This window comes from Mirounga leonina, unplaced genomic scaffold, assembly GCF_011800145.1.
Source record: "Mirounga leonina isolate KUSES-001 unplaced genomic scaffold, KU_Mleo_1.0 Mir_268, whole genome shotgun sequence".
Lineage (NCBI taxonomy): Eukaryota > Metazoa > Chordata > Mammalia > Carnivora > Phocidae > Mirounga > Mirounga leonina.
The window spans coordinates 6,820,850-6,836,771 of record NW_023270649.1 but is presented as its reverse complement, the minus strand read 5'-3'; the positions used below and the strand labels follow the sequence as shown (position 1 = coordinate 6,836,771).

General features: G+C 50.2%; 1 protein-coding gene across 2 annotated transcripts in view; it reads right to left on the bottom strand.

The window, feature by feature from the left end:
• WWC3 (WWC family member 3) overlaps positions 1 to 15,922 on the bottom strand; it is a 116,268-nt gene that overhangs the window by 78,006 nt on the left and 22,340 nt on the right. Inside the window, exon 1 of one of the 2 annotated variants that reach the window (XM_035029684.1) lies at positions 7,092 to 9,528. The exons of the other annotated variant lie outside the window; for it this stretch is intronic. The gene's annotated coding sequence lies outside the window, so the exon portion shown is untranslated. Of the gene's footprint in view, positions 1 to 7,091; positions 9,529 to 15,922 lie in introns of those variants that run through there. 2 annotated transcript variants of the gene reach the window in all.

The following is a 15,922-nucleotide window of genomic DNA, read 5'->3' as shown; positions in this document are numbered from 1 at the left end:
TGTGAAACACGCACCCCTGCGGCAGGACACCCATGACGGCCAGCTTCTGAGACGGCTCCCAATGCTTCCTGCCTCCTGCTGTTCATGGCCTCGTGTGCTCCCCTCCCCCACTGCATAGGGTGGAGCTGTGCGACCAACAGGATACTGTGGAAATGACAGTGTGTGGCCTCCGAGGTGGGAGTCATAAAAGATACTGTGCTTCCACCATGTTCTCTCAGACTGCCAGCTCTGGGGGAAACCAGCAGCCATGTTGTGAGCTCACTCAAGCAGCCCAATGAAGAGACCCAAATGGAGAAGAACCGGAGGCCTCCTGCCAACAGCCAGCACCAACTTGCCAGCCACATGAATAAACCACCTCGAGAGTGGATCCACCAGCCCCAGTCAAGCCTTTAGATGACTGCAGCCACAGGCAGCATCTTGACCACAACGCCTCATGAGACCCAAGCAAGGCCCACCCAGATAAACTTCTAAATTCCTGTGCGACAGAAATCCTGTGCTCGCTGTCATTTGAAGGCACTAGATTTCAGAGTTTAATTTGTGATGCAGCAATAGGTAACCAATAAATACTAAGCCCTCACATCCCTTCCCACTCTATCAGATACTGTAGTAGACATTTGTGGTGATGACCCAGGCTGTCCTCTACTAGGAGGCAGTGAAATGCAGAGAAAGTTTCTTCGTCCTATTTAAGAACATTAAAATAAACATCTATACTGCTCTTCTGATTCATCCATCTATGAGAATGACACACCCTACAGATTTTCAGACAGCTGCAACCTCATCGCATATAGACACATTTTGGCATGACTTTCAATAACAGCATTGAGAATGTCTAAATTTATTGTCCTAAGTATCATTCCAAAATGTTTACGGGACAAAGACTTCATGGTTTTCTGTTGCACAGCACATGCCTCCATGAACATCTGAAACTGTACCAATACCAAAATGATGTTTTTTCCCCAAGAAAGGTGTTGGTGAGTAACATTACTTCAGTGATAAGTAAATCGCTTCAGGCGAGTTGTTCAATTTTCTAATGTATTTGACCACATTGCTACAATGAGGAGAGCTGAGTAACTCCTGGTTCCCTTTTCATTGTCAGAAGGGCAAGGTCTGGGAGTCTGGAACAGTGGAGTTCTTTTGGTATTAGTTTTTCAGCAAGGACTGCTTTCTGGCCATCGTTGGCTAAAAAGCATGAGTCCTGCATGTCAGGCTGAGGCCGGAAGCCACCTAGGCGAGATCTCATCCGTGACCAGAGACAACCAGCACCCTCGGCATGGTGGAGGGCTTCCTCCTGGACAATCTTGTGACCCCTCATGCTGCTAGCGGTCATCCTTCCAACTGGGTGGAGACCCTGATGTCCAATGGCTCTTCCTCAAGAGCATGTGGTTCTTCTGCAAGTGCCCAGTGTCAAGGGCCAGGCAGGGCAAAGCCCTGGGCCGGTGTTCCGAGTCCTCCCCAAGGCAAGGCCAAGGTTCTGTCTCCACTCACAGGTATGCCGGCCCAAGTTTGTAAGTTCTCATCTCCCCAGAAACTTAATGTTAGATTTTTCCAACTAACTCCTTCCCACAGTCGCCACACGCAGACTCGGGCATTTCTGCTTCCATTACAAAGGGTTTAGAAACTACACCTACATAGGAGAAAAATGTCCATTCACACCACCACTCAAATGCAACCATTATTCCTATTTTGGTGTGTTTTCCTCCATCTTTTTTCTGTGTTCTTTTGGGGTTTTTTTTCTGACATGGTCATGATGGCACAGTATATACAATGTTTTATCCAGCCTTTTCCACTTAACTTTGTAACATGTATACTTATTAATTCATACCTTGAGTCTCTCCCAAAATTCCTGGAGATGGCCTAACATTATAGCCTAAATATTCTGCCTCCCTTGTTATAAATTCTCCGTAAACATCACCTGGAACAGTTGAATAGATTAAGCTCCTTGAGAACAATTCTCACATCTCAACTGCCTTTGACCCCTAGGACGTGATCAAGGAATAAAGAGTTTGCATTTTTACCAACAGTTTGCTAAGCACTCTCCTACTATTGACACCTACGTTATTTCCTAATTTCTGCTAATATAAATATTCATAAGCTCTGCTTTGGAAAACAGTGCAGCAATTTCTCAAAACAGTTAAACACTGGGGAGCCTGGGGGGCTCAGTCGGTGAAGCGTCTGCCTTCGGCTCAGGTCATGAGCCCAGGGTCCTGGGATGGAGCCGCTCATTGGGTTCCCTGCTCGGCGGGGAGTCTGCTTCTCCCTCTCCCTCTGCCTCCTGCTCATGCTCTGTCTCTCTCTCTCTCTCAAATAAATAAATAAAATCTTAAAAAAAAAAAACACCACACAGTTAAACACCGAGTTTCCATATGACCCAATAATTCTACAACTAGGTGTATACCCAAGAGAAATGAAAACAAATGTCCACACAAATGAATGTCCATACTGGCATTACTCCCGATAGCCAAAAGGCGGAAACAACTAAGGGCCATCAACCGATGAATGGATAAATAAAACACAGTCTACCCATACAATGGCATATTATACAACCATTAAAAAAGAACAGAGTACTGACACGCTACAACGTGGATAGACCCTGAAGTCGTTGTACTGATGAAAGGAGCCAGACACAGAAGGCCTTGTGTTGTGTGGATCCATCTATAAGAAATGCCCAGATTAGGCAAATCCACTGAGACAGAAAGTAGATCAGTGGTTGCCAGGGGCTGGGGGAGAGGGGATGGGGGTGACTACTAATAGGGTACAAGGCTTCTGTCGGGAGTGATAAACATGTTCTGAAATGAGACAGTGGTGATGGTTGCCCAATGTGAATATACGGAAAACTAGTGAACTGTATGCTTTAAATGGTGAGTTCCACTGGGGTGCCTGGGTGGTTCAGTCGGCTAAGCGTCTGCCTTCGGCTCAGGTCATGATCCCAGGGTCCTGGGATCGAGCCCCACATTGGGCTCCCTGCTCGGCGGGAAGCCTGCTTCTCCCTCTCCCACTCCCCCTGCTTGTGTTCCCTCTCTAGCTCTCTCTCTGTCAAATAAATAAATAAAATCTTGAAAAAAAAAAAAAAAAACAAAATGGTGAGTTCCATGTTATATGTGAATCATACCCCAATCTTTAAAACTATGATGAAAGAAACATCTCTGCTTATTTTAAAGCTCATAATCTATATTTATAATTATTTTCCTTGAAAGGGTTCAAGAAGTAAATTTTCAAGGTTGAAGGATATGAAGCTCTTTTCTCCGTATCTCAGATTCAACGCAGAACCCTCACAGTAAAGTATAAGGAACAGGAAATGAAATCACCTAAAACCCAGAAGCCCTGGATTCATGTTTTCATTTGTTTTCCTTTCTTCTTTGTCCTACAGCTCATTTTTCCACAGCAAAAGTCATGCTACATACAATTTCATACGCTGATTTTTTTCATTTGCGTATTTCCCCATGCCCTTCACCTCCTTGTCAGCACCACTTTCCATCACGTTGGCATCTTCCATCATTTGCAGTAAACCCTAATTCATTTACCAGGGACCTTGGGTCATCTCGTTAGGTATGTTCCAATTCTCTGCTCTTTATTGTGAAGAATGAACATGAGCTGGGCGCCTGGGTGGCTCAGTTGGTTAAGCGACTGCCTTCGGCTCGGGTCATGATCCTGGAGTCCCGGGATCGAGTCCCGCATCGGGCTCCCTGCTCAGCGGGGAGTCTGCTTCTCCCTCTGACCCTCCCCCCTCTCATGCTCTCTCTATCTCATTCTCTCTCTCAAATAAATAAATAAAATCTTAAAAAAAAAAAAAAAAGAATGAACATGAGCTTACAGTAAGCACTTGATATAATTAAAAGTAATTAAAAGTAATTACTTTTTTCATTACCCTCTGGGGATATCTTCAATGCACTTGCTCGGGCGCTCAGAATAAACTGTATGGCACAATCGTGCTTTACTCTCAAGGAACACGTTGGTAGGGAGTAGAGGGTAAGTTTAACAGCATTCTCAGAATGCGGGGGAGCGGGGGAAACATGGCAAGCAATGAACTGAGAAGCTGGGTACCCGCTGTCCCCATGCTTCAAAGCGTGCGCTCGCAGCGGCCAGCTCTCACCAGTCCCCTCACCCCGTCCCCCCGATCCTAGCAACCCCAGCCAGGAGAGGCGCTCTCAAGCCCCCTCGGAGATATTCCCACTGCAGAGTCTCCCCTTAACAAACGGCTCTCCTTGGCCACAGCAGAGGTAATGAATATGTTCTGCGGGCCAATCTTACCAGAGTTGGTCCACGAGAAGGGAGAGGATGATGGATGGCACCGACGCTGGCTTCTGCTTGTGCCCGTTTGCCTGTCACATCCTGCCGGGCTTCGGGCCCTGGACCATCTCAGTCAGAGAGCCCTTTATTGGCGCGAAACCCTGGATGAGTCATCCTGTTTCTCTCTGGGCCTCCGTTTCCCAATCTTCAAAATGGGGATGAGCGAGCAAACCTGCCAGGGTCGTGCTAGCCGGGCGTGGGCGTCACAGTGCAGAGCCAGCTGCGTCCACTCCCCTGCCCGCCTCCCCCTCAGTTCTCCAGTAGACCTGCTTCAGACTCTATTAGTTTCCTTTTGCTGCTGTAACAAATCGAGACAAACTTGGTGGCTTTAAACAACACAACTGTATTATCTTCCAGTCCTGGAGATCACGAGTGCCGCTGGGTTTCACAGAACTAAAACCAAAGCGTCAGGCAGGCTGCATCCCCTCTGGAGGCTCGAGGGAGGAAATGTGTTCTCTTGGCTTTTCCAGCTTCCTCCATCTTCGAAGTTAGCCACGGCCAGTCGAGTCTTTCTCAGGATGCCATCTCTCTGGTTTTCCCTCTCCCACTTGCAGAGACCCCTGTCTCAGAGTACACTGGGCCCACCCGGATATCTGGGATAATCCGCCCCCGCCGGCCCCGCAAGATCCCTAACTCGCTCATACCTGCAAAGTCTCTTTTTGCCACGTCAGGTAACACAGTCCTGGTGTCCAGGGATGAGGACGTGGACATCTTGGGAGGCCACTATCCGGCCAACCACAGCCTGCCACTGGGGAGAGCTGTGGGTAGCGATCCAGTGCCTCCAAGAGCGTGCCCTCCTACCCGGCCAGGCTCAGGGCGCTGGAAGCTCTGACAGCAACTACACCAAAGTGCAGAAAAGTGGAGGAGGGCAGCAGAAGGTGAAGGCAGAGAGAAAAGGGTAACCACAGGTCCTTCACATATTTTCCTTACCAAAAGGGAGACCAGGATGATCCTAGGGCACCTGGAACAAGATCATCTTTATATTTCCAACTCGTGCTTGTTTTTAATATGCTATTCAGAGAGGATACCAATGTTTCCATTTCAGTTCCAAACCAATCCTCAAGAAATTATAATGACCTCCCTTCAACTTTTCTGACCTACCTGGCTCCCCGTGAGCTTTACAGCTTGCTGGAATAGGGACATCAACTTAACATGGAATCTAACACATAACATCAACTTAACATGCAGTGACTATAAAGATTATAAACAGATATTTTACTTTTTTTTCCTACAAAGTCTATGTTTTGCACTCAGAGCCCATCTCATTTTGGGCTCACAACGACGGACGTGTGCAATCGCCCACGTGGCTGTGGCTACGGGGCTGGACGGCACAGCTCTAGGGTCTCGCCTCACTCTATCATCGTCTGGTTCTATGAAAGATCACAGCAAAACCCACCCACTGAGACTGAGAGCCCTTAAGAAATATCAAGCCTGAAAAGCCATCTTCCATAAGCCCCTAATGGGGATCTTGAGAGATTTCCAAGGTTTCTAAGACCCCAAAACCTCACGCAGGGAACTCTTTGCTTCCCTCCGGCCCCTCGCTGTCCACCTGCATTCTCAGAACCCTCGGGAACTGCTCTTCCCCAACTTGGATTGCTCTTTCCCTTTGCCATGCTTCCCTCCCATCCCCATCCTATTCCACTCCCAGTGCGTCTCCCAACACGTGGCCCAGATGCCTCCTGTCCAGACCCAGCCCATCCGAGCAGGAAGTAAGCCGCCCTTTCTGTGGCCGGCCTCAGCACTTTCTCTCTCCTCCCGGAATATCTATTAAAACTATAAGCAGAACGTGGTTATTTGTTCACATAGCCTCTCCTCCCAAGTGTCTGCTCCTTCCGGACAAGAACGGCATCTCCTCCCACTCTGACCTGCCCCCACGGAGCTCCAGGGGGTCTCCCATAGGTACCACAACTGCACACACCCAGCGGGAGTCACAGACTTGACCTGAGCGGTGAAGGCAGTCTGCCACCACACGTATGCCTCTGGTAGCTCTAGGGCTGTTTCAGATGTCTCTGCCTCGACAGAATACACTCAGGGGCAGGTGCGCAGACCTGAGGCCTGAGAGACTGGATCCAAGGGAGCGGGCTGCAGCGTGGCGGATGCATCTCCTGCTCTTGGGGATGGGAGTAACAGGTGCTCAGGATCTGTTTACTGGCGCAATAGGAATCGCGGGCTTGTCGAGTTAGAAATGGCATCCTGGGCCCATGGCGCCAACTGAGGGGAGCCAGTGCACACTGAGGGGCCCTCACGAGGAGACCCAAAGACAGCTCTGGGTCCTCCAATATTCCCCGGCTGCCTTAAGAGCCCACACGCCCACCCCATGCCCACACAAGACCAGCCCTCAGTGCCCAACTCCTGCAGACGGACCCGAGCTGGTCCTCCCCTGGGCTCTAGACCAGGCGGCGGGTCACAGGGGAGAAACCCAGCCCCGGCAGGTCTCAGCAGGGAGGGTGGACAAATGACGACTTCCAGGAGAGTCTGACTTCTGGAATCTGTCTTTTCCAAAGAGGAACCAGAAAAGCAGGCATTCCAAAATACACACACAGACAGAAAGCAGACCCGTGACTTTGAGGGACTGGAAGAGGAAAGGGGCACATGAACAATGGGAGATGGGAATATTCGAAAACCAACTCAGTGATGCTCACACAGCTGTATACACTTACTAAAACGCATCGCACAAGACTGATATGGGTGAAGTTTGTGGTATATAAATTACACCTCACTAAAGGTCATTTACAGTGGGAAGAAACAACTTCGGGATTCTGAGTCCTATGAAACACTCTGGAAACACTTCATTGTCATCTCACCTTAAGTTGTCACACGCATCTGGCACTTCTGATCCACAAATTCCAAGTTATGGCTCATCAATGTCCCGGAACGTCCTCCAAATGGCTGGACACATGCTGACACATTCTCTAAGCTAATCATTTCCGATCCTCTGCATGCGTTCATCACATGACTCCGGATCGGGCACTCATGCCATAGTCATGACTCAGTAGTGAGTGGTGAAGTCCACTGAGTAGGTCCCAATCAGTGTTTTAGTTTAAAAAGAAAATAGGAAAGCACATGACACCTCGTGGGGGTGGCATGGTACGTGCTATGCTCTAAGACTTTTCTTTTGGTTGTGCGGGTGCTACAAAACAGTGCCCTGCCTTTCTGCAGCAGTCGGCAGGGCCTGGAAAGGCAATACTCCGGGACACACCTCGAGGTGAGTGAAGCCAGTCGTACATGAAGCACTTGGGGGTAGGGCACCGCTTACCTCCTCGCGCGTCTTGCAGACCCAACTGAAAGTGTGCAGCCACACCCACCAGCCCCCGGGCCAACCCACACGGTGCGCTCTGGCCACAGAGGCAGAACCTCCTTTAATCAGCACAATTTTAAGAGATGAGTCCATTATCATCACCCCCATTTCACCTAGGAGGAAACTGAACTCAGGGGTGTGCGCCTAAGACGTGGCCAGACCAGTCCCGGCCCTGGGAAGAAGCCCTTGGGGTCACCAGCTGGCTCCCTGCACGCCCACTGGGCTTGGAGGGATTCCAAGCAAAAACGGAAGGACTCCAAGAATACGCTCAGGGGCAGGTGCGCAGATCTGAGCCGATCAGGCAGCAACTACCATTGCTGGGGAAAATGCTAGAAATAAAGATGCCGTCAGAATACAGGTATGCCTCCTTTCGTTGCACTTTGCGAATACTGTGTTTTTTTATAGATTGAAGGTTTGTGGCAACCCTGCACAGAATAAGTCTGTTGGCACATTTTTTCTAACAGTATTTGCTCACTTCACGCCTCTGTCACATTGTGGTAATTCTCGCAATATTTCCAACTTTTTCATTATTGTATTTGTTACCGTGATCTGTGATCCGTGATCACAACTCACTGAAGGCTCAGATGACGGCTAGCATTTTTTAGCAATAAAGTATATTATAATTAAGGTATGTACACTGTTTTTCAGACATCATACTACTGCACACTTAAGAGACTACAGTGTGGTGTAAATATGACTTCTATATGCACTGAGAAACCAGGAAGTTCATTTGGCTCACTTTATTAGTGATAATCGCTTTACTGCAGTGTTCTGGAACCCAACCCAAGGTGTGTGCCTGTAAGCATATATGCACCACAGTCCACTTCGAAATAATTTTTATCTCCCTTACTCTTCTGACAAACTTCTAGTGATGAAGACTCTGATGGGAGTACAGCTATGGAAGTGAATGACCACCTTATTTTTAATATGGACAAAAGGCTAAAGGACGGAACTTACTCCTTTAAAAACAAAATGTAGTGTCACAGAAGCTTGATGCTTACCTTAGTCCCAAACACAACTGACAGGAAGGGATGTTTAAAAACCAAAAGAGGAGGTTTTAGGGAAGGATTTGGGGGAAAAAAAAAAGAAATAGTAACAATTGACGGAAGAAGTAAATTCAACCGAAATGGGAGACGAAAACCTCACAGGCCGAGCAGAGCTGGGAGGCCCAACAATAACATTCTTTAGAAATAGCATCACAGGGGGAGGCGACCAGGGAGGGTCCTGGCCCTCAGTTCAGACAAGCAGCACACAGTGGTGACGTCACAGTCCTCTGGGCTCTGTGATCTCAATTTCAGCTTTGCAAATAGTGCCCACATCAAGCTCACCCCTTTGCATTGTTCCCAGTTGCAAAGGTCCTGCGCCAGGCTTTTAAGAATAAAAGGATTTTATCGTGCATCCTTTTTTGCACTAATTACCTCTCCCCCCCACCCAAAACAGCCAACTTTTCTGCAATCTGTTTTCTTTTTGGCATGAGAATTCCATTCTTTTTCTAAATGCATCTTTGCATATATCACCAACTGAATCCAAGAACAAAAGCAAAGGGGAAAATGCCTGAACATCTAAGACATTCAGCCATCCATCAAGCTCCTATGAAGAAACACAGGCCAGGTGAGGCTGCCGGGAATAGTTAAGTTCTCAGGGACGGTGAGTCTTTCAGGTCTTGGAGCTCCTTGGGAATCTGAGATAAGCAAGCCATTGATCTCCTCCCTAGAAAAATGTGCCTACACAGACACCCAGAACGCAGGCCTCAGATGTATGCAAAATGTTGCCAGTCCGGGCAGTCTAGTTTCAGGATCCCTGTTCCCAAGGCTCCCCACCCACGGGGAAGAGGCACCAGGTAGAGAGTGCAGCTCCTGGGGGAAGGGCGGATTCACCAGCCAGCGGTAGGTTCAAAGCCGGAGAGAGGAGCACCGTAGGCGGCTTCTGACCTACCCGGGGAGGGCACAGGAGGAGGCTGCTAGAGCCACGGAGGCCGGTGCCAGACGAACCGGGGACCTGCCCTGGCCCCCAGCAGACGGAGCAAGGGCGGGCGTGGCGAACGGAAGCCTCCCCAAGAAGGCGCGGGCCGGCCTGACAAAGCAGGGCTGCGGTCTGTAGGCGATGCCAAGTCAGGAGGAGGGGAGGTCGGGGCACGCAGGCCGTCATCAGATCAGCTGTGTGGAAAGATCCCTTGGGCTGCAGAGAACGTGGACCGCAGGCGGAGGGCCCGGAGGGGTGGGCAGAAAACGATGAAGCCGGAGGAGCGTGGGGGCCGGGGGAGCAGTGACAGGGCCAGGACCTTGGCCGGGGGGGGGGGGGGGGGCACGCCCGTGGAGGCCGTGCGCTACAGGGAGAAGAACTGGGACACCGCTGTTCGCTCCCGTGACCCTGCCGGGGTCCCTCGAAGTCACATCGGGAAGGTGCTGCCTTTGAGGTCTGTCACGCACACCCATCCAAGGGGTCATTCTTTAGCGGTGGGAAGCTTTTTACAAGGCCCGGCCCTCCCCCCCCCCCCCCCCCGCTACTCTCCAAAGAGGCGGGAACAGGTCGCTGCTGCCCTGAGAGCAGGAGTCCCCGAGCTGGGGTCAGGACGGCCTGTACCGGAAGAGGCTACTCCCTAAACAGCAGGTGCTGCAGTCGGGAATCTGTCATTTTGCTCAATTTCGAGTTGCAAGAATTGTAAAAAAAAAAAAAAAAAAAGTGCTCAGAGCAGGACTGTGAGCAACAAGACTTGAGCAGCCCCATGAAATGGCTTCATTGTGAGCCCCAAATTCTCTCCGTCAGAATGGAACAGAAGCTCAAGTTTCCCACCTGGAAGCACAGAGTAAATATGCCGCGTTATAACAACTACTTGAGATGTGACTCCACTTGGACCCGAGCCAGGGCACGTCACCCCAAGCTCGCCAGCTCCAGTGCCTCTTCCTCGCATGCCCCTGCCACCCTGGCTGAAACCTCTGCCCTCTAACGTCTCCAGAAGACCCTTCATGTCCACAAGTACGAGCGCGGGGACGCGCGCGCCGGCCCGGGGAGCCCTGGGCGAGCCCCTCCAGCTGGGCGCACTGGATGGGAGTCAGTTCCCTCGGAGGACACACTCCGGGCCCGCTCCAAGGCTTCCTCCCAGCTTTAAAACCACCACCAGGAAGCCTGCGGAATCGTCCCTTCGGCCCTGCCAACAACAGGGACAGCAGCGGCGGTGCCCTGGGCTCGTCCCTGGGCGGACACATGTCCCCACGTGGGGCACTGGCCGGGAGAGCTGGGCAGGACTGGCCACTTACACAAAAGCACAGCAGCCGGCTGTCTTCAAAACAGGAAGCAATGCTTAGAATAAGTAACCGGCTCTTTCTCTGAAAGATACTTGTTCTGTCAAACCTGTCGATGCACATCTCCAAGACCGGGCCACGAGCACCTGGAGCCTGAGCCCATCGCGGAGGTCAGTACTGCGGGCGAAGAGCACAGTTAAGGTAAATCGGGCCTGCTTAATCACATGCAAAGAACAGCCGGGGGGCCCTCGGAGCCCCGGAACACTGCCTACCAGGACCCGACAGCGAGTTCCTTTTGCTGAAGCAAACCTTGTGTGCCTGAGGTCCGCTTCGTGGTCTCAGAGGGGACACGAATTATTCTCAGGACCAGAAACCAAGGAAGACAGGAAGACCAAGGGGCTTTCAGACATTATGGCCCGACAATCCAATTGCAGAGAATAAGACTGCAGGGACACAGGCCTTCGGTCTCTGTTATCCTCCCCAAAACCAGCCCAATGCTCTAAACCTGAAATGACCTTAACTCATCTTTTCACTCCAAGCATCGGTAGCCCCCTTTCCCTGGAGAGGCTACCTCACCACAAGCCCAGGCAACCTTGCTCCCAACACTCTGCTCTGTTCTGAATCCTCATTGAAGGACAAGTGTCTTCAGACGCCCCCATTAGTCTGTGTACACCAAAAGGTCAAGCATCATAGGGGTCTTGCCTTCCCAGTACCTAGCACAGACCCTGGCCCTATAGCAGGAGTGCACTGTGCTCAGATGGATGAAGGGAGAGAGGGAAAGCTGGAGGGATGGAATGAAGGATGGACAAAGAAATGGAGGGAGGGATGGAGAGATGGATAAATAGTTGGATGGGGGTCAATGGAAGCACTGGGATGGGATGGATGGATGGAAAAACAGATGGATAGAGGGATGGATGCATAGAAAAGCATGAACAAAAGGATGGATGGGGGGTGGAGGGACAGATGAGTGGACAGACGAATGGAAGGAGGAAGAAAGGGAGGGGTGGACAGATGAAGAACCCATCTATATAGGCCAGTGGGGTTGGAAAGATCTTGAAAAGGAGGAAGTGAATAGTATGAGTTAAGGGGAACTGTAAGCCAGAATTCCCAAACCAGGTCCATCAGGATTTATAGGCAAACACATTGCAGGCAGGCTTAGGAGGCCAGAGGGCAGCCCAGTTCCTTCATATCTTAATCAGGCTTTATTTCTTTAGATTGCTTCCCTAACCAGGAGGCTGGAACATAAGGAAAGGGGGAGCCGAACTCAACAGTAACCACACAGCGACCACAGAGAAGTTGCCTCAAAACTTGTTATTGATTTGATTTTCAGCCGGGCCACACTGAGAAAGGGTGGGTTATTTGGGGTGCCAGAGAGAGGTTTTCCTGCACTGTCCACTGTGGCAGCCACGAGCCGCACATGGCTATTTAGCATTAAATAAATTAAAATTAAATAAAATTAGAACTTCATCCTTCAGTTGTACTAGCCACATTTCAAGTCCTCTAGAACCACAGGTGGCCAGTGGCTCTGATCCCGGACAGGGGCAGATGCTGACCACTTCCATCATCACGGAATGTTCTATCAGCACTGCTCGGGTCAAAGGGCAGTGGGAAGACACCGCTCTCTCAGGGGAAGGAGACTGGGTAAAACAAGGGAGTAGAGAAAGGCAGCAAACAATAGTTTGCTGAAATATTTTTTCCGAGCAGCATATATTCTAAGGTTCAAAATCTTAAAATCCGTTGACACTCTTTGCTTCGCTAATCGAAGCAAATCGTTGCTAGCACAACGGCTCTCAGCCAGGAGCCATTTTTGCCTCCCAGGGACACCGGGCAGTGTCTGGAGACATTCTGGGTTGTCACAACTGTGCAGGGGACGTTCTACTGGCATGGACTGGGCAGAGGCCAGGGACGCTGCTGAACATCCTACAATGTACCGGACAGCCGCCCCCACAAAGAGTGACCCAGCCCGTCATGTCAATAGTACCACCTATGAAAATTACCTGAAATATGTGAAGAGCTTAATGTATAAAGAGGTGCTTCGCAGTACTGTGTACAGTAACAGGAAAAAAGGAAACAAGCCAAATGGCCAACAATAAGGACAGGACCCAATAAATTACTGCACACCAGCAATCATTCAGGAGTTATTCACTGAGTACCTACTACATACCAGAGTTTGCTTAGGCGCCATGGATGGAGGGAGCAGAAACCAAAACAGAATTCCTGTCCCTGTGAGGGTCTACCTGGGATAATTTTAAAGTGTGTTTAATAACACATTGTAACAGGGGCGCCTGGGTGGCTCAGTCAGTTAAGCACCAATCCCTCCAGCTTTCCCTCTCTCCCATAGTCTCAGGATCCTGGAATCGAGCCCCACATCGGGCTCCACGCTCAGCGGGGAGTCTGCTTGAGGATTCCCTCTTTCCCTCTCCCTCCCATGCTCGCATGCACGCGCACTCTCTCTCTCAAATAAATACATCTTAAAAAAAAAATTAACACACTGTAGTAACTTGGAAATGCTCTGGTTATTGTTCAGGGAGAAAGAGCGGCTATAAAAGTAGTTAATATATGATCACGTTTTGGTCCCTTTGTTTACGAAAAGAAAAAACACTAGAGAAGACACCCGAGCACAGCAGTATTTGTAGGGAGAGGGCCGGAATGAATTATGGTGCATTTATACAAATAAATCATCTTTTTAAAGGGAGAGTTTACCCAGAATCCCACATAGCCCTGTCTCCCCTCCTCTTCCCATGATCCTTCCAGACAAGTGTGGCCACCAGAGTGCACTCCTCTCGGGTTCCCGCTCCTCTGGCTAGGACAAGGGCAAGCCAGGCAGCGAGAGCTGGAAGCCCACTGACTGCAAAGCCCCTGGGGGCCAACTGGGCCTGCAGACGTGCTCTGTCTGGTTTGCAGCACCAGCCCTCAGAGTGTTTTACCAAAACCCCCTCGGGTTGCCAACATTTAAACTCAGAAGATCTCATTTCAAACACCTGAATTTCTAACTTCTCAAACATCGAAGAACTGGCACACGGGGATCATAGCGCCCAAAGACAAAAGATGACTAAAGCCGATGAGGGCCATCCCCGTTGAAGGGACCACTCGCTAGCTTGCCACAGTCCCCACCACTCGCTGTCACCTCCGACATCTGGCCATTGGGTTGGGATCCCAGCCCTGGTGGGCGTTTGCATCTGTAATCACTGCACCAAGGTGAGGCGCAAAGGTGGGAAAACCCTCTCCGGAGAACAGCCGGGCAAACAGGGCATGCACGAGGGGCTCCCGCCAAGCAGAGGCAGACACAGAGCTGGGCAGAGATGATGTTCACCATCTCAGGCATGCAACCTTGGCTAAGGATGAGAGAGCCTGGGGACCCCACACCCTAGGACAAGCTGTGTGAGACTGTAAAGGGCTATTCGTTTGTTTAATATTGTTTAATATTTGTTTAAATATTCACTGCAGGAAAGCTATTTGAGATGCTAGGTGCCAGGAGTTTCCTCAAGGACTTCATCTCAGCCGGGAGCAAATAAATAACAAACGGCCACAACCTGACAAATTCCCTCGATGCTGGGGGCACAGAGTGCTCCGGAAACCTAGAGGAGGAAGCGATTCAACATGAACATAAATTATTTTTATGGTCAGCAGAACATCAAATCCTTATCCCCCTCTCACCGCTCCAAAACAATAATACAATCGCATCTGTAGCTCTTCTACCTTTCTTTCCCTTTTACAAACCTCAATGTTTCTGGTTTCCAAGATCAAGGCTTAGCAGCCCAAGTTTCATAGAGGGGTTGAAATCATCAACGAATACTCCCTCGTGACTGTGAACAAGAGGGAGCCCGTGAGAAAGTGGATCTGCACCCTGGCTGCAACTGGAATCACTGAGGACATTTGGATTTACCCAAGAAGTTGGAGTTAATTGACTTGTGGTAGAGCACGAGGAACAACAGCTTTTAGATGCTCTTTAGATCACTGGGGCGTGAAGTCTCGGTTGGGACCCTCGTGGAAGTGACGCAGAAGTGACGCTCAAAGGCATGCGGTCCTCCACCCGCTGCGTGTGTACTGTCTCCACGGAGAGGGAAGACAGGAAGCGAGCAGGGTCAGGAAGCCTACCCGGGGAGCGGGTGATCAGTGGTTTTCACAAGCATCTGCTTTTTGAACTGAGAATTCCACCTTGAATACTGAAGACACCTTTCGAACTGCAATCAAATAATTATTTCTTCACCCACCCGGAGCATGGCATGGCCACACTTGCCGAGCAGGAAAAGCTCGAGCAGACCGATGAGGGCAAGCCCCCGACAGCATACAGTCTGGCAAAAAGGAAAGAAAGGAAAGCGCCAGCCAAATACGTGGGCTCCCTACGTTTCATGAGGATAGGCTTCTGCACGGAGTCCACAGTGAAATGCAGTGCTTACCCCAGGCCCAGCTTCTCCTTTTTCCAAAGGAAGACAGTAGTTTTAAAAGAGTCACTGAAGTTTAACACTGGTACAGAGAGCACATGCTAATAAGCAGGAGATGTATGGCTGACCAGGCGATTACTCAAAACAGATTTCGTTGCCTTCTTCCTCTAAGGTTGAACGTGATGCAGCACATAAGGATCCTATAAAAACTGCCCAGCAAAACTACCTTGTGCCCTAACTTGGAATTTAATAAAACACATGCAGTTCCATGGCACCGAATCCCTTTGAGGCGATCTTTTTCTTTTCCTTTCCGGCCCATCAAAATCGTATTCTTAGGAGTCCCTCTGTGGTTCCCAAAGTTTGTATGGAAATAAGTCATTTCAGACCAGCTGGAGACATGGGAGGAGCAGGGCAGGGGGCAGCCTGGAGTGGAAGGTACAGGAAGGAAGAACCACGCCCACAGAACATGGCAGGCTCTCAGCTCCTAGGAACCCAGGAACGAGAAGGGACCCACCAGGGTGACAAAGGGTGCCACAGGACACACTGGCAGATCAGCAGGAACTATCTTCTCTTAAGAGATTCCTATGGGGGCGCCTGGGTGGCTCAGTCGTTAAGCGTCTGCCTTTGGCTTGGGTCATGATCCCGGGGTCTTGGGATCGAGCCCCGCATCGGGCTCCCTGCTCCGCGGGGAGCCTGCTTCTCCCTCTCCC